At 43.7% G+C, this 18,525-nt stretch overlaps 1 long non-coding RNA gene across 3 annotated transcripts; it reads right to left on the reverse strand.

Moving 5' to 3' along the window:
* Positions 1-898: 898 nt before the first annotated feature.
* On the reverse strand, positions 899-13,723 carry LOC121137026. 3 transcript variants are annotated; one of them, XR_005874234.1, is made up of 5 exons: positions 10,352-13,723; positions 9,719-9,775; positions 7,507-7,601; positions 2,222-6,827; positions 899-1,347 (listed from the first exon to the last, which is right to left on the reverse strand). It is a non-coding gene; the product is annotated as an uncharacterized LOC121137026 (long non-coding RNA). The 3 variants fall into 3 exon arrangements; XR_005874233.1 differs by lacking the exons at positions 9,719-9,775; positions 10,352-13,723 and having other exon boundaries at positions 2,222-2,346; positions 6,584-6,827; positions 7,507-9,711; XR_005874232.1 differs by lacking the exons at positions 9,719-9,775; positions 10,352-13,723 and having other exon boundaries at positions 7,507-9,711.
* Between the last annotated feature and the right edge of the window lie 4,802 nt (positions 13,724-18,525).

The raw sequence follows: 18,525 nt of genomic DNA on the forward strand, positions 1-18,525 counted from the left end.
TGTTACTTGAGCCAAAATCATCCTAACTGATACAGTTTATCTCTCTCCTCTTTCCCCCTTTTCCTCTCCCTCCCTTTTCTCTTCTATTCTCTCTTCATCCCCTCCCCTCTCTCCTTCCTTCCTTTCTTGTCTGCCTCTGCTGTTTATTCTAGCTGTGTGACGTGACCTTAGGAAAAGTCTTTGGCCTCACTAGCCTTTGGTGTCTACGTGTTTAGCAGAGGAGCTAGACTAGACTGGCCTGCAAGACCCTTTCAGATTTCACTACTGATAGCAGAAGACTGTAGACTTTACAACACATCTACTGAAAGGACAAGTGTTATGCTGAGGAGGTATGCCATTGGAACGAGCTTGAACTCATTCAAGCTGAAAGCAGAGAGTTGCCAAAACAATGAGAAGATGCCTGGAGAGGACATGAAGCAAGTCCATGCAAACAGCAGCCTTCACGTCAATGCGCACAGAAAATCAATGAGGCAAAAGCCGTGGACCCCTGAGAATGAAGAGGCAAAAATAAACTGACCACAAAATTGTGTGTTCCCTTTTACACTCAGTCAAATATACACTAAGTTGCCCATCACTCTGTGCCTGCTGGATCTGCCTACCTGGAGAAGACAAAGACAAAGGTAAGGGGCTTCAACAGTTTTATTCATGGGGAAAGAATGGTAGAAAGTGCTGGAACAATCAGGGAGACAGAATGCTGCTGTAAGAGTCCAGAGGCCCTGACTGTCCATCTTAGAGATATTTTATTGATACATGTCCATTGTACATTGGATAGGATTCATGAGGGAATTATCTATCTATTTATTTATTTAAATTCCATTTTATATTCCAGCCACAGTTCTCCCTCTCACCCCTACCCCCCCCCCCCCCCCGTGCTCCCATCCCCCCAGCCCACCCTGCTTTCACTCCTCCCAAAGGATAAGGGCTTCCATGAGGATTCGACAAAGTCTGGCACACTAAGATGGAGCAGGACCAAGCCCCTCTCCCATGCATTAAGCCTGAGCATGGCATCCTACCATAGGGAATGGGCTCCAAAAAAGCTAGCTCATGTACCAGGGACAGATCCTGGTGCTACTGCCAGGAGCCTCTCAGATAGTCCAAGTTTCACAACTGTCTCCCACATACAGAGGGCCTGGTTCAGTCCCATGGAGGCTCCACAGCTGGCAGTCTATAGTTTTTGAGTTTCCATGAGCTTGGTTCAGCTGTTTCTGTAGATTTCTCCATCATGGTCTTGACCTCCCTTGCTCATATGTTCCCTCCTCCCTCTCTTCAGATTGGATTCCGGGATCTTGGACTGGTTCTTGGTTGTGGATCTCTGCCCCTGGTTCAATCAGTTTCTGGTTGAAGGCTCTATGATGATAGTTGGGGCATTCCAAAATCTGATTATAGGGGAAGGTCAGTTCAGGCATCCTGTCCACTATTGCTAAGAGTCAGCTGGGGTCCTCCTTGTGGATTCTTGGGAATTTCCCTAGCCCCAGGTTTCTCCCTAACCCCATAGTGGCTCTCTCTCTCTTTCATTGTTCTCCCTCTCTGCCTGCCCCCCACCATTTCATTTCCTCATGTTCTCATCTTCCCTCCCCTCCCCTTTACTGCCCCCACCCCCAATTTACTCAGGAGATCCATTCTAATTCAGCTTCCCAGGTGGAAGCCATGTGTCCATCGTAGGGTCCCATGAGGACATCTTCTTATGTCTACAACGTACTTTGAGCATATTCCCCCCCCACACCAATCCATCATTTTTCCTTCCATATCCATGTGTATATTTTGCTTACTTGGAGTCTCCAGTTATTGTGTGTTACAGTCGCCAAATGTCACCAGTTCAATTCAGAGCAGTTTTGCTCCAGTAAAATAAACAAAAGCCCTCCTGTTTCCAGGCTTGGGAATGTAGCTCAGAAGTAGGGACATGCATAGCACACCAAAGGCCCTGGGTTCAGTACCCAGCAAAATAATGGGGGGGGGGGGGGGGGGATAACAATGGAATCTTTCTGTCCCTGCACATCTACTGCCATCAAGACAAATTTCAGTTTAAGTATTATTGTTATTATTATTATATCCTCTGTGTGTGTGTGTGTAAGCTCCTACTAATCATGTTGATATAGTGGTGTCTTTGCCCACTAAGCCATCTTACCAGCCCCAGATTGATTGATTGATTGATTGATTGATTGATTTAGTTTCATTTTGTTGCTAGAGCAGCCTTCAACTCCTGGCTCAAGTATCCCCTTACCTCATCCTCCAGAGAAGCTTGGACTGTAGGTATACACCACCATTCTTTGCTGTAGAACATGAGCATAGGCAATGGAGTGACGGTAAATTCAGGGGTTAGAACAGTGGGTGCTTGGTCTTGAGAACCTAGGAACAAACATGACCTTCTGTGTCTTAAGTAGCAGTGGTCATGAGAGCTTGAGAGCAGTGCTACTGAGACCTACATTAGGAAAGGAAAGAATGCATCTTAACACTGACCCTACAGAGCCCAATGTCATATGGCCAAACCCTACCATAAAAAACAAGTCAAGGCTGCATTGATAAATTTGGTAAAAATACCTCTGAAAGAAGATGACTCATGAAAACAAGGATTGGGAAGCTGAACAAAGGTGGGGACAGGTGAGAATTGTGCTTGGATACAATAACGGACTAGGTCCAGGCTAGCAACAAAGCTTGTACGCTAGTTGTTGTCAACTGTGGGTGACCTTGGAATCATCTGAAGAAATTTAAAAATGTCAATCATAATGGCTGAACCTCACCTCAATAAAATTTGATTCAGCTGCCCTGTGATCCTCACTGCTCGATCTTCAAGCATGGGTTCCCCAAAGACCCATGCATCAAAGACTTAGTTCTCTGCTTGGGAAGCAGAGCCTAATGGGAGGTGTGCCCTTGGAAGGCACAATGGTTCAGAGGTTAAGAGCATCTGCTGCTCTCAGCAAACACACTAGGCAACTCACAACCACCTATAACTCTAGCCCTAAGGGATATGACATCCTCTTCTGGGTCTGAGAACACCCATATGCATATGCAAATACATAAACAATTACATATCTACATAAATTAAAAAATATTTTTCCTTAATTTGTTAGAAGCAGATTTATGCACTTAAAGGGCAGTGACTCTTCTCATGCCTGTATGCCTGTAGGCTCCAGAAAGCAGTAAAAAACACTCAAAGTGCCCAGGAACTTTGTCCAAGATTATATGTTGAGTTGGACATTGGAGGCTTGAAGTCTTGGAAAGGTTCTTGATTCTTGAGGTTGTGTTTTCTAACTCATTCACTCAGCAGGACACAATAGCCTATTTATCTTTGTTGTTTGAAACTAGGTCTCTCTCTGTGTAGCTCAGGCTTTCTTTGAACTCATGACCCTCTTGCCTCAGCCTCCTGAGTGCTGAGATTGTGGACCTATACTATCACACCCAGCTCGTTAGTATGTTTGCTTGAACTCAGTGCATTGAGTAGATGCATATTGAGCCACTCTGGCAGTACAAGCACAGTTCTGGGCACTCTGTGCATTTGCTGACCTGCTTGCATTCACGTGTTTTTTCCCCAGATTATCATAAAAACCTATGGTGGACACAGATTATTCTCACCAGTGTACAGAAGACAGAACTTGGAGCTGGCATGGGAAACTGTTTTGCCTAGAAGTTAACTCTAGGTGGCTCTTTGAAACATAATTTTTTGGAAAAAACCCTGAAGAATACAGAAATGTGGTCCATTACCCAATGGCCTAGGAGATCTGCCGACGAGTCCCAAATGTATGTGTCCCACTGCAGGCCTCCAGCCATGACTGTACAACCTCCACAGAATCCGATTCTCAGCACAAGTTTATCACACACCATGTGCCAGGCACTGCGCCAAAGAGTAGCGTGTGCATTTTTTCATTTAAGTTAATAATCTCTGTAAACCTGTGTAGCAGGCTTTTCTTTTCCTAAAACACAAGCTCTTTCCCACCTTTAACCCTTTGCCTTCTTCTTTCATGGCAAACTCTTCCTCTGGACCTCAGCACAGACATTGCCTCAGAAAGAGACATCCAGAGAACAGCCTATTTCAGGGTTCTTGTATTCTGAAGAACCTGATTCAAGACCTTTATACTTAAAAAAGAAGTTTGTTTGTTTTTTTAAAATTTTTGTGGGTTATATTTGATAACATTTCCATATAAAGAATGCAAAGCATTAATTTGTTAATTCATTTAAATAACAATAAAATTCATTGCAAGGTGAGATAAGTCATGCATTTTTATGAAAAAAAGACTACATTTTTCTAAAAGATTATTTAAGTGGCACTGGTTTGTAGTTTTGCAGTTCTCTTTAATGTTCAGCTTGAGAGAAAGGATCTGGGTTCCATAACCCCTTTACCATTCAGCCTGTTGAAATACACTGTTTTGGTTGAAGTCACTGAAGAAAATCTGACCTTGTAGATTTACGTAGTTAGAAAAACAAGTAATATGTTAATAGACTTTCTAGACAATAACATATATTCTTCTTTAGTATAGAAGTTTCTGAAGGCACTGGTGACAATGTGAAATCTAAAATCAATCAAGTCTATGACGTTTTCTGCCCATGATATTAAAATATATTGCCAGGCAGACACTTGGAGTGGCCTTTTCACCCATTCCTGATTTTGCAACACACACTGGTTATTTAGAAAACAGTAGTTTGCTGAGTTATGCTGATCTTTCAAATGTTGACACATCTCATTACCCCCAGTCAAAATCAAATGCATGAATGTCAACACTGACCTCATCAAAAAATAAGAAACAAAAAAGCACTGGAACTCATACCAAGTTATAGTGGAAGATAGAAGTTTCCCAGAAGTTTAACTTTTACTTGGGAGCTTGAACTTTATTATTGGTAACAAATATTGTCAGTTATTTTTCTCAAAATGGCAGGCTCGATACTTTTATATATTTTGAGAAAAAATTATCCAAGTCTTCCTAACAGTGATTTCCCCATCAATCATTTTTAAGTTAAAGTAGAGTTACAAGAAGAAAAACAAAACCAAGCAAAACAGCTGGTTGAGCTAATAACTCAAGTCATTCCCCAAGTGCTTTACCTGGAGAAAAGCTGTGACATTCTGGTTTGCAAAAGATCCTGCTAAAATTTGGATCTGGGATGTTCCCAAAGGGCCACTTGGTGGACCGTTGTTTCACAGTCCACAGAGCTAATGGCATTGGGAGGACCTGTAAGAGGAAGGGCTGAAAGAACTTTAGGACTATACTAAGTCTTAAGTCCTTAAAGGTGCACCCCGGAAGGGCACACAGGGACCCAGTCTCACTTCCTCTCTTTTTCATATTCTGACTGAGGCAAGCATCTCAACCATACATCCCATCAAAATGGTGCGCTGACATACTATGAATCCAGAAGCGTCTCTTATTGAAATCTCTGAAACGGGAAGCCCAAATCAATCTACTTGTAAGTTGGGTGTTTTCAGTATTTGTTACAATATCAAAGAGTTCTGTTTTTTATACAAATTATTGTTAAATGTGAAAGGACAACAACAGAAGAGAACAATCACAACATTCTGCAGTAAGAGCAGAGTGAACACTCTTTCTCAATCTAAAAAGTAGTTTAGTGTACTGTGTGCACTTAACCTTCTCCCTGTGCTGCTGAGAGAGAACGTGGCATGTGGGACAGGAGCTCTGGGACACAGCACCAGAGTACTTTATTAGGGCTATTTGAACGCGAGCTCTGCGCTATGTCAGCAGTTGATCTGCTAATCAATATAGATACTAAGTAACAGGAGGGCGACATGTCAAGTGCAGATTCGCTTGAGAACTGTTGTCTTCTCTCCCTTTTCCACTCCGTTGACTGGTTGGTGACTTGTAGTGTGAGACTTCCATTACATGGAATTCTCTTTGTTTCTCACTTAGTATCTATTTCCCCACATTTGATTGTAAGTTCCTCTTGAATTCTAAATTCCCAGTCTCTAGCTTAACAACCGCCACGTTACAGGTGTTCAATATTTCTGTCTTTGAAGGTTTTGTTTTTGAAACAGAATCTCAATATGGAGCCTAGGCCAGCCACAAGCTCACCCCCATCCTCCTGCCTCTGCCTCCTGAGTGTTGGGATTAAAGGCATGCAGCATTACACCTGATGGATCAATCATTCTTGGTTGAGCAATGAATTTCCCCCACTTTCCATATGAAGAAGCTGGAACTAGAAGGATGAGTACTCATTCGAATTCATGCTAAGAGGAAGTCTAAGTCTGAAACTGAGTTTCCTGCTGATTTATCAATAGTCAACCAACAGGGGAAGGCAAGTTAGATAGAAGGTACCACAAAATGGCATTGTATGCTTGGCTACACTAAAGAATAGGTTTCATGTCTGTGAGACCTAAAGGATGACTTCCTGGCTATTGTTCAGTTCAGCTGGTTTCCTTGTAGCAAATAACATAAGTGTGCACAGTCGGAACCCTAGGGTAAGGTAGGAGTTCTCTAGCCTTTACCTATAAGCTTGAAGCGTAAGTGGAAACAGGGGAGCCTGTTCTACACAGAGCCCTCAGCAGAGTACCCTTGACCATTCCCTGTCTCTTCCTTGTGCCGCCCCTTGCTGTTCACAGCCTACCATCTCTGCCCTACTCTTTCTGTCATCCAAAGATACTTACCATATACTGGAATATAGCAGCAAATAGGAAGTTACAACTTTCCTGTCCCACGCAAACAATAAAAATGCCCAGCAAAACCACTCCCACGGAGACAGCATCTCATTCAACAACTGAATGGCCAAAGGTGATATTGAGGCACAAAAGGAGCTGTGACTCCTGCCTGGGGTCGCAGTTAATGAGGAGGCTGAGGCAGGAGGATCAGTTGAGCCCAGGAGCTGGAGATGAGCCTAGACAACAGCAAGACCTATAAAGAAAACAAGAAAGGAGCTGAACTCAGGTGCGTCTAGTGGGCAACCTTCAAATCTGTTGGCTTTCGCGGGTGTAACCAAGAGCCAGAGACCCGGATTCTAACCCCAGGACTACTTACAATTATTTTCTCAACTCAGCCCTGTAAAATGACAGATCATGTGCCTACTAGGCCTGGCACCAAATGCGTTCTTTCTCAAACAGGTCACCCACAAAGGTCACAGCAGAGCGAAATCATTATCCCACCCGACTAAGGACTAACATAGCCTGTGTCTGTCTGTCTTTGGAGAAATAGCCTCTAACCCAATGGTTCTCAACCTATGGATCGAGACCCCTGAGAGTTCAAACGACCCTTTCACAGGGGTCGCCTAAGACTATCGGGAAGCTAGATATTTACATTATGATTCTTAACAGTGAAAAAATTACAGTTATGAAGTAGCAAGGGAGATAATCTCATGTTCGGGAGTCAGCACAAACTGGATTAAAGGGTCGCAGCATTAGGAAGACTGGGAACCACTGAATGGACCATTCAGCGGTATGGCTGTTGTGTCTTAGAGTTGCCAGTCAACCCAAGCATTCAAAAAAAAAAAATTAACAACAACAACAAAAACGGGTTGGACCCAGCATCCTCCTCTTGAATCAGTTTGGGACGGCCTGGGTGCTGGGGTGCAGAGTACCTGCAGCTCTGCGCAGGCGGGTGAGCGGGAGGAGGGAAGAGCTCCACGCGGGTCCCCTGATCCGGGTGGTTTTCCTGTGCTGGCCCCGCAGAAATCTTCAAAGGCACGAGAGGAATGAGCGAGGTTACAGGGGCGCATTATCAGCAGCTCGCCCCCTTTCACCAGCAGGACCATAATCCCCTCTTTGTGCTCGCTGCAAACCCAGAGCCACTCGTAATTCCTCTCCCTTTTCCAGGTCCGCCGTGGAGACCGCCTGGCTCTTAAGTCCCGATCCTGCACCGGGCAGCGCCGGGCGGGTGGCGGATTCCAGCGTGGCCTTCGGCCCACACAGCCGCGGGCAGCGATTCCCACACTCTGTGCCTGAGGGTGGCGATGCATTCAAATGAGGGGAGGAAGCGGCTCAGTCAGGGCTTGGGGCAGGCAGAGGCGATGACGCCTCTCTTCTGAATCCTTCAACGAAAACTCTTTCAGGATCCTTGAAAGTGAAAGTATCCTTCCTCAAACTAATATCCCGCTGAATCCACACTAGGGGCGCCCAAGGAGAAAGAACTAACTTGAGCTGACTTTCAGATCTACCTAGGACTCAGGATTCCAGAAATTGGTCCAAAACTCCCTCCTATGAATAGAATGGAGGAATGGGACGACTGTTGATCTGTAATGTTCCACCGGATGCTACAGTGTAAAATTAAGAAAGACCCGCAAGAGAGGAGGGGGGCGTGGCACCCGGTAGAAAAAAATGGTAAGGAACTTTCTCTAGGCGCCAGGCCTAGCTGTACACTGCTATTTTATTTAATCTCACACAATTCTGGGTGTGAAACAAACGTTACTATTCCTCTTTTGAAGATGACACCAGAGCATACACACCTACATACATGCATACATACATATGTGCTTGTACACGTGTATATATTTATATATGCATATATTGTATGTATATATGTATGTATACACACAGACATCTCAGGGGTATCTGTCACATCCAGAACCCCACACGCTAGTTAGCTAGGTCAGAAGCCTGAAAAAAACTCATTTCCAGACCAGGTGCCCAGCCTAGAGGTTTTCAGCAAACCCGCCTGAAAGGAGAAAGTCCCTGGAGTCTTGCTCCTTTTGTTTTCAAAACAAGGCTAGTGGACAGGCCCCTGGGAATTCACCTGGTTTCAGGTCAAGCCCCGCCCCCCTCCCTGGGTCTTTTCATCTCCCTAAGCCCCAGTTTCTTTAACAAAGCTGAAGGTGATCACTGTTGACTTTTCAAGAATGTTGTGGAAATCAGTGTGTTTTGTAAGTACTTTGCTGAGTAGAAACACTTCTCAACTGAAATTTCACATTGTCCTGGTAGAGTGGAAGCCCTAATCACAAGCCCAGAAACGGCCACCATGTGTTTCATCACCTCTCAGAGACACTCCTGCCTCCATTATGGATTATAAAGAGATGGAAAAATCTCATTCCCATCCTTTATTAGAATTCTTTCTTCAACATGTTGAATATTGAATTTAGGTTGCTTCCCACAGGCACTTCCTTGTAACTTAGAAACAAATTACCAGGCACGGTGTTGGGTCTCTGGTTAATATCCTAAACTAGAAGAGGAATTTTGTTGTTAGGGTCGGCACAGCTGGGGAAGCATCAGCTTTCCTCATTAGCTGCCTACCCAGGTCATGGCAATACAGGAATTTTGGTGAGACTGTTCCGGTCCATGGTGTTTTTTAAAACCCTCCATGAGGATGAGTTCATGGACATTCTTCTGCAAAGGAAGAGAAAACATGCACAACTATGCACAGAGCTAGCTTGAAAATGTGTGTCCTCTGCACACAGTTGACAGCAAGCATTTCTCTGGACTCTTGAACCAGCATGTGGAGATCTAGACCAAGGAGTGGAGTGCTTCTGGGAGAAATGCCTTCTATGAGGAACAGTGGAGCGGAAGCCTGCAAGGGTAGGGCTGTTACCTTGCTCTAGTTTAGAAATGTCTCCCAGACTCACATGTTGTGCCATTGGCACATGGCTGAGTATGGTGGGTGGGAGCTACTGAAGCAAGTTGGTCATGAAGGCGTGGAAGGAACATCCTGTCCTTCCCTCCTCCTTTGCCTACCCGACACTGTGAGGAGGACATACTGCCGTGATGCCACCACAGAGCCAAGGCAAGAGGGGAAATGACCGTGGGCTGAACTTCTGCATCCATGAGTCAAAGCAAAACTTTCTTTCCTTATTACATGCTTACCTTGGGTACTTGGTCATGGTGATGAAATCCAATTATCAGGAATGTTCTCTGATTACCCTGTCAGGAAGAAAACTTACATCTTTTGGGAAAATAGAATTCTTTATTTACTATAAAACGCAAATTATCAAAGAGAGACTAGTGCCTTTGATGTCATAATTCACCACATTTCCCATTTTACTCTACTAACCAGAGAACTTTAACATAAACTTGTTCTTTTTAGGGAAAGCATGAGCTTTCATGATGTCCACCCCCCAAACTATCTTACATTGTGATGTTCTGTAACCCTGTCTTAATAATTTTTCTGTTATTATGCTATATATTCTAGGTACATCAGAGGACTAAAAATAAATAAGATAATAAAGGTTTCTGATCTCTAACCAATACCAAAGGAACAGGATTACATACTAATGTATATTAATTAATTAACATGAATGACATATTTGCTCCAGAGAACTTGAAGCCACTTCAGAAGCAGAGAGTTTGTCAATGAAGACAAAACAATCAAGGGAGTGAGTACTCTTCCTAAACCAAGCAATGTTCCATCTCTTAGCGAATGTCATATTCAGACAAACACTGTGCTGCTCAGCTGTCTCCACCGGCTCCACCCAGCCCCAGCCTTGGGGCTCCCCTTACCTTATATTCACAGGTTGTATCTGCTTTGTTTATGTTTTCAATGTCTCTCAAAATTTTTCATGAAACTGAATGTCACTTCATTTTGACTCTGGATCCACAGTTATCTACTAGGAAATGCACACAAGAACCAAATATATTACCTTTTGTTAACGTATTTTTGTGGCAATACTTACTATATTATGCAAAGTGTCCTGCTACTTCCCCTTTGCTTCTTATATCCTTGGACATTTTCCCATGTCGGTACTTAAATTATATTGTCCTTAAATGGAAATACGGTGCTGAGGAGACTAATTTAGTTAATCCATATAAGTCATATATATATATATATATAAAAAGAATTCTGTTTCAGAGAACTTGCAAGATTGTCTCTTGGGGTTCTAAATTCAGAATACCTTGTTGGCAAAGCAGGGTCACAAGCAGTCTTATTTGGGGGCTGTCTTAGTTGTTCTACTGAAAGCCTTTGTTTCAGAGTGAAAGACAGCAAGGTAAGTGCCACTGTCCAAATATTTTCCATTATAAAAGCAGGAAACCAAACAGATAGCACCAGGGTAGGTGCCACCTGAAGCTAAATTATCACTTAATAGACACAGAGAGCAGCTGATGTCCAGAAGTGAGCATCAAGCTTCTTGCTAACATGATGAGCAATGACCATCTGTCCCCACAAAGCCAGGCAGCATGGCCTTCAGTCCCAGGCATTGCCAGCATCACTTTTTCCCCATGATGAAGGATGGGGCGGGGCTGAAGAATTTTCTGTTATTGGCAGCAGCAAAGACTAAGTTCTTGTCCCTGTTTTATTACAAGAATTTTCAAAAGAAACCAGCAGCAGCAGCAGCAACAGAGAAAGAATCAACCGGAATCTCTGGGCAAAAAGTTAAAGCACAGAGCTGAGTAGTGATTCTAGTTTCCTTATAGGAAGATAATGCACATAATTAACAAGTCCTCAAAGAGCAAAACGGGATGCATGCATTATGCTGAAATTCCTTCATGTTTCATTAATCTAAACTACATGAAAATACCAAGCTGGATCAAAAGGCACAGATCAAAACCTCCTACCACCAAACGTCTATTGACAAACAGCGCCCGACGCTCAGAGGTGACCGCTGCTGTTGGCATAAAGCACACACTCCTGGAAACAGGTGAGAGCAAATCACTGCAGACACAAGGCAGGGAGTTTGTGTTTTAGAGTGACTCATAAGTCCTTATGGGAATTGAATGCATTCCCCCATTTGTCTCTCAACCAAATGCATTCTTCGCTGTGTCTGTCATAAAGGGATTGTTAGCATCATCGGAACAGAAAGAGGGGAAGGAGGAGGCTTCCTCTCAGTGGGAATCCACACATTGGGCAGAGAGTGAGATAACCACATCCAAGATCAACACTGCCAGACATCATACAATGTTTTTCAAAGCCAATGACGTTCTCATGATATCTAACAAATATTGTTGTAGCCTGTTATTTTTGTAAGGAACTGCATTTTTTTCCCGTAACCTTTTGCTTAGCTCTTTGGATTTTTCAGATATGTAAAAAATATGTGTCATTTCTTAAGAACTTAGTTTAACACATTTAAAGAAACAGGAAGCATTCTAGAGACACTTAATGGATAGTTCAAAACAGCTAGTATAGCAGATCCTCAATGCTCCTAGCACAAAGAAGTGCTGAATATCTATGGGGACAGATATGCTAATTACTCTAATTTGATCATTAGGTAGTACATACAGTACATGCCACACTGTTTTTGTTTTTGAAAACAAAAATACACTTTAAAAAACATAAGAAATAGGAACATATAAGACAGAAGTGGGTTGTTCTCTTAGCCTGTGATAGATCATGAGGAAAACACTTTCCCCAACACACAGTGAAAGCCATAAAGATTAATCATTGTTGGACTGGGGGTGTAGTTCAGTGGTAGACTGATAGTTTAGCATGCTCGAGTCTCAAGGCTTGATTGCCTTCAATATCATAAAAGAACAAAGATTATTCGTTATTTCCCCATAAAGAGTCTAAGGGGGCATGGCTTCAGGGAAGGTTGGTCCTCTAGAATACATCTCCCACTTTCCTGCTCTGTGTATTGATTTCCCATGGGAATGTCTGTCATCTCAGACTCCAGAGTTGGCTAACAACACTCCATGTACCCTAAGAGCTTACTGGCATCCCAGCAGGCAAGCAAAGGTAGAGGTAAAAGGCAAAAGCTTTGTTCTTCCTCCTTCTTTTGGTTGTTGTTTGTGTGTCTTTGTTATCAGGGCCGCCTATCTAATCCAGACTGCCTTCAAAACTGAAATCACCCTGCCTTCTGAATGCGAGAATTAGAAACCATAGATCATCATGGTGATGTCCTAGGTTTTCTCTGGATCCAGGAGGGGAAGTCCTCTGTAAATTTCCCCTTGTGTATTCATTATTTTTCTCTTCACACTGACCAAATACCCAACAGAATCAACTTACTGAAGGAAAGATGGACTTTGGCTGATGGTTTCAGAGGACTCAGTCAATCATGGAGAAGAAGGTCTGGCACAGCATGTGACCTCACACCAAAGCAGCCAAGGGTGGAGAAGGGGGACCACAGCATAAAGACACATCCACTGACCGACTTCTTCCAAAGGCCCTGCCTCCTATAATGCCACCATCTTATGAGTCAATAAAAGGATTATGCATTGACTAGGTCAGAGCCCTCATGATATAATCATCTCTGGAAACAAAGTCACAGAAACACCCAGAGGTATGCTCCACTAACTTCCTACCAGCCCAATCAAACTGACAACTAATACTAATCATCACACCTTGTAGCCCATTGGTGACACAGAGTCTCAGATCCATCTGCATACCAATCACTAACAAAATGAAAACAAGCTTCTAAGATGAAATTGACTCCTACAATGAAATCCCAGCAGCTGCCAGGAGTAAAGATGTGGGCAAGAGCTTCTGGAAAGATGATGAACACAATCTCAATGTCTAACCCAATAGGCCAGGTCTCATTTCCTCCCCACACTTCAAAACATCTATGACATGGAATTACCAGGACTTTAACAACATCAAAGAAGCCCCATGTCAAATAGCCATGTATGGGGATTGCATGTCTGTTTTTACATCTTTTCAGGCATTTCCCTGTGGTTTCTCATTTTTCTAATGTTCACCTTCTGCAGTTCCCATGTCACCTGTCAACACCTCTCTGTTGACTCTTGGGTCTCTCTCTGAGCCTTCTTTCACAGCACACCCTATGTCTGAATACCTTTGTATTAATGCATCTTACTCTTTGGATTCTTTTTCACTACAAAAAAGTAGAAACTCAAGTGAGTCTGCTTGTGGATATTAAATTCAAAGTGATATTGTTGAAACTGTACCTTCAGTTTCCGGGATCAGAACTGCCCATGGCAACTGGGCAACTTCCGTCAGTAGTAACAGAGAGTGTGACCAAACAGCAGAGGCTTTTAACTGAGGGTGGAAAGACAATGGTCTTTGAAAGAAGGGTTCTTGTCTGACCATGCAGTGGCTGAGAGCTACTTTCTGCCTCTCCCCTCGGCTCAGCTCTACACTAGATGTCAGGTTCAAACCTGACCTGTGTCAGGACATGCTCAAGCAATTGCACTCCCAAGTTCTGGCACATATTGTTCTGTAGTACAAATAATAAAACCCAGAGGCAGATATTGGCATTAAAGCTGAAGACTAGAGAAGCAAAGCAGCCAGCCATTAGAGCTACCAATGCTCAGACCGAAGGGGCGATAGTGTCCTCTGATTGCATCTCCAGACTGCACGACTCCTCAGACTGCAGACTGAAAACCTGTACTCCTGCCTCCACCTGCCTTCTGTCCCCTCTAGAGCTGAGATTAAAGGCGTGCAGTACCACCGTCCAGCCTCTGTGGTTAGCTAGTGTGGCTGCTGGAATTAAAGACGTGTGTCACCACCGCCTGGACTGTATGGCTGACTAGCGTGGCTAGTTTTGCACTCTGATCTTCAGGTAAGCTTTATTTGTTAGATCGTAAACAAAATATCGCCACATTGTTTGCCCCTTCCTTATAGAACATTATAAGGAAACCGTTGACCCCCCCAAAGGAAAATGAAATAAAAACAAATGTGTGTCTTTTGACAATGGAGGTGGAGTTTGAAACTTGGATTCTTTTTCTCTGTGAATATGCCATGATGATTTAGGTCTCGGCACCCAAGGTTGACCTTACTCGGTAGGTCAGAGGAGAGAGCACAGCCTTTAGGTCCAAGGGTGGCTGCTTCTATCTTGCTCTTGACCTTTGGGGCTGCTGCTGAGACCAGGTTGCAATGCATCAACTAAATCTTTGGAAAGACACAATAAGAAGGAGGTGTCAGTTTAGCTTCCTGGAAGTTTAGGGGTCTGCCTCCAGCCTGGCTCTAGCTTAACTTCCTATGTCGGAGGCCATCTGCAATAGAATAAGCAAAGGGAGCTCTGTGAGGTACCAAGGGCTGACTCTAAAGCAGTGGTTCCCAACCTTCCTAATACTGCAACCCTTTAGTACAGTCCATCATGTTGTGGTGACTCCCTACTACCAAGGAGTTGTGACCCACAGGTCCTAAAGCAATCTGTCTTAAGCAGGGGTGATGTGTCTCCCAACACCCGCCTCCTGCTTCACCCCCATCCTTATCTCCACCCCAATTCCAGGGAACAGAACACATGGCAATGCCTAGACATGCTTTAGCTGTCACAATAAGGGGAAGTGATGAGACTGGAATGGAGCAGGTAGAAGCTGAGGTGTTGCTGAATATTCAGCAATGCAGAAGCCAGGCCTCATGGCAAGGAATTCACTGGCCCAAGAATCTAATGCTATAGCTAGGAAATCCTGCCCTAGGTGAAGACAGTGTCCCAGACTGAGGGGAAAACATGGACTGAAGGCTCATGAGGAAGAGGACAGCAAGGGCTGCAGTGTTCTCTGGAGCTCTAGGGATGACAGTACATCATGGCCGAGTGTGTGGTGAGCAAAATGACTTCTCTCGAAGCTGGAAAACCATTAGGGGGAGATTGGAGTTCCAGTATTTCCTTCTAGTGACCAGAAGGCCTCTCAGGAGACAGCAGTGTTTAAAGCCTCTCACCTCCCTACAGCCACACTGGGAAATGATGCCTTCAGCACTTGGGCCCGGGAGAGGGAAACACATTGAATACACAAACCACAGCACCTCACTTGTCTGGTCTTCTGCTTAGTCCCACCCTGGGCAGCACCGCCCAGGTAAGGTAGGTCCGGGATGGACACAATTCCTTAGGAGCTCAACTGCTTGCCACCGTTTTCCCTTCACTACATTGGCTTGAAAGTTCATGAGTGACTTCACACAGACAGAGCCTGGAATCCACCTTCATGAATTTTCTAAAAGCATCGATGCTCTGCCATTGCTCCTACATTGCTGTGGGCACATGACACACAGTTTTGACAGCTGGAAACCAGAGCTAGTTAGTGAGCGATCAGTGACCTGGCTTCACTTCTGAGCTATTGAACTGGTCTTGAAATCCTTTTGCTCCACTCCCTCATCTGATGAGGAGTCCTCCAGTTGTTATGGGGACTAGGGAGGTGGAAGGCTTTACAAAGAATAGGATTTCCATAAATGTCAGCCTTCTGGAATGCAACTCATGGAACTGGAACAAATCTGACACTTTTGCTAATCTTACCCGAACTATTATGCACATGTGTGTGTGTTTTCATTGTAGGAAAAGAACTATGAACCTTTCTGCTCTTACAGAGGGACTGATATACATGTCATCATGATTTCTACTCCATGCATCTGTTGGGATGCTTTCTGTTGAAGCAAGCGTTAGGCTCTCTGGCATGTATTTTCTTATTCTAGTGTCAATGGGTGACTAAACCAAGGTCATGTCATCAAAAGCCCACTCTTTTCCTTCTTTCTGCTCTTTCATGCCCAGCAAGGTTGCTTTTGGTTTCAGGCATATTGTTTTACAGTCACAAGATGACTATAAATAGCTCTGAGACTTGTATTATTATGCAATAACATTAGAGAGAGAGAAATATGGAGAGTTTCTTTGCTATTTCTTTTGAAAATCCTAAAATTCTTTCATAGAAGGTCACCTCATGACCATCTCCCTTTCATATGTAACTGGCCAGAACTGTATCACAGTTTTTATGATTAACTAATCACTGGCCAGAGTAATGACCTAAGCAAGACTGGCTTAGACCAATCAGGATTCACCCTGGGAGTATGGAAGAGTACAAAGACACCAGAGAATGAATTGACAAGCAATGGTCAACTCCAACACCCAAAATATTATATCTAGGGTAAGAAGTATGATCTTTAATCGTCATTCTCAGTTTGACTGGACTTAGGATCATCTAGTAGGTTGGTGAGGCACACTCTGGACTTGACTGTCAAAGTGTCTCCAGAGAGGATTCACTGAGGTAAGAAGACCCTCCCTAGGAAAAGGCATCACCATCCTTACACTGGTGGGGCACAAACAGACTTGTCACTCCCCCTTCTCTCTGCTTCCTGTTGGCCATGAAACCAAATGGTCCTTGACAGAAATCTCTGAAACCAGGAACCAAAATAAATCTCTACTCTATAAGTTTTTTCCTCGGGTCTTTTTTTTTAATCAAGACAATGAGAAAAGTAACTAATATGGACATTGGGAGATTGTGTGAGTCCCCTCAATGCCATCCCTGATGCTAGGTAAGTACCACAGGTAGTGGCTGTGCACAGTGATGACATACAGTGTAGGTTTGGGGTTGTTTCTAATCAGCTCATCAGAAAAGTTCATTTCCTTGATCTCTTAAATATCCCTTCTCCCATGTTCCTGTCATGTTTCTGACAGATTCCATTTAAACTTTTATCAAAATAATTATGCTCATATTTTTACTCACCTTTAAACTGAGAAATTGAAAACGAAACAAGAAAAAAGTTTTAAAAATCACTGCAAATCCCACTGCTACAGACTAATCGATATTAAGATTTGATTGGCGTGATTGAAGGCATCTCTGTCCATGTGAAATGAATACCAAAATGGAGATACATTTAATGCAATGGTCATTGAAAGAAAGGTTCTTCCTTGTCTGATCTTTCAGGGACCAAAAACCACTTCCTGCCTTTCCTTCTTCCCCTTCTTTCCTTCTTCCTTTAAGTGTATAAGTTGCTTGTGTCAGGTATTTTGTCATAGCAACAAGAAAATCAATCAATTCGGTGTCTGAAAGTAGTGTCTCCCAAGCAGACTCACTGCATTCTCCCTGGATTCTCCCGTCAGGCAACCGGTAGCCACATTGATGTCTAGGTCCATGCTGTAATTCCTTATTGGTGCTTTGCTAAGACACTCCGTTCTCACAGCCTAGCCAGGATCTGCCTGTTCTTCAAAGGTCATGACCAACACCCTTATGCCCCATTATTGTCTACTCTCTTTCCCTTCACAGCATCTACCGATCCTCTAAAGTCCTCCTAGATTTACTGTCTCTAGCACTGATTGATTTTACAATTCAATCTTCCAGTGCTTGTTGCAAATGCCTGTGTGTCATTTCCTCAAGTAAATCCTAAGTATCTGGGGGTGGGGACTAAATACAAAGCCACAGTTTTTCCCAGCAGCGGGCTGGACTAACAGAAAATTGCCCAGTTAAAATAACCATGCATGAAGCTACACAAAAGCAAAAGACTTCTGCCTGGAAGACTCCAAAGGCAGAGGTACCTATCTCCCAATGATGGCTAATATTCATTATCAACTTGGCTGGATTTGGAATTCCATACAAGACTCACCTCTGTATCATGGAAATATTAAGTTACACAAAGCAGGAATGTCATATGATACTTTATTGAGGGAGAAGTCACTTACATGAGAAGCCAAGAAAGCCGAGAACGAAAGGTCTGCTCGACGCTCTCTGAGACTCAACCAAAAGAGAGCATGTCTGTCTCCTTCTCCCTAGCTCTTTTATCCCCTGAACATATGTTCTATGTACCTCTGACCCCTCCCAAATGGGCGTGGTCAGTGCTACAGGTATGTAAGATCTCTCCCTACACCTCTGGGTATATCTCTGAGGGTATTCCCATAGAAGTTGAACTGATAAGAGACATCTCATGGGCGGTGGTGGCACACGCCTTTAATCCCAGCACTCGGGAGGCAGAGGCAGGCAGATCTCCATGAGTTCGAGGCCAGGCTGGACCGGCCGCCTCCAAAACAATACAGAGACACCCTGTCTCCTAAAACCAAAAACAAAAAAAACAAAAAAACAAACAAAAA

The sequence above is a fragment of the Mesocricetus auratus genome, unplaced genomic scaffold, assembly GCF_017639785.1.
Source record: "Mesocricetus auratus isolate SY011 unplaced genomic scaffold, BCM_Maur_2.0 Super-Scaffold_100676, whole genome shotgun sequence".
Classification (NCBI taxonomy): Eukaryota; Metazoa; Chordata; class Mammalia; order Rodentia; family Cricetidae; genus Mesocricetus; species Mesocricetus auratus.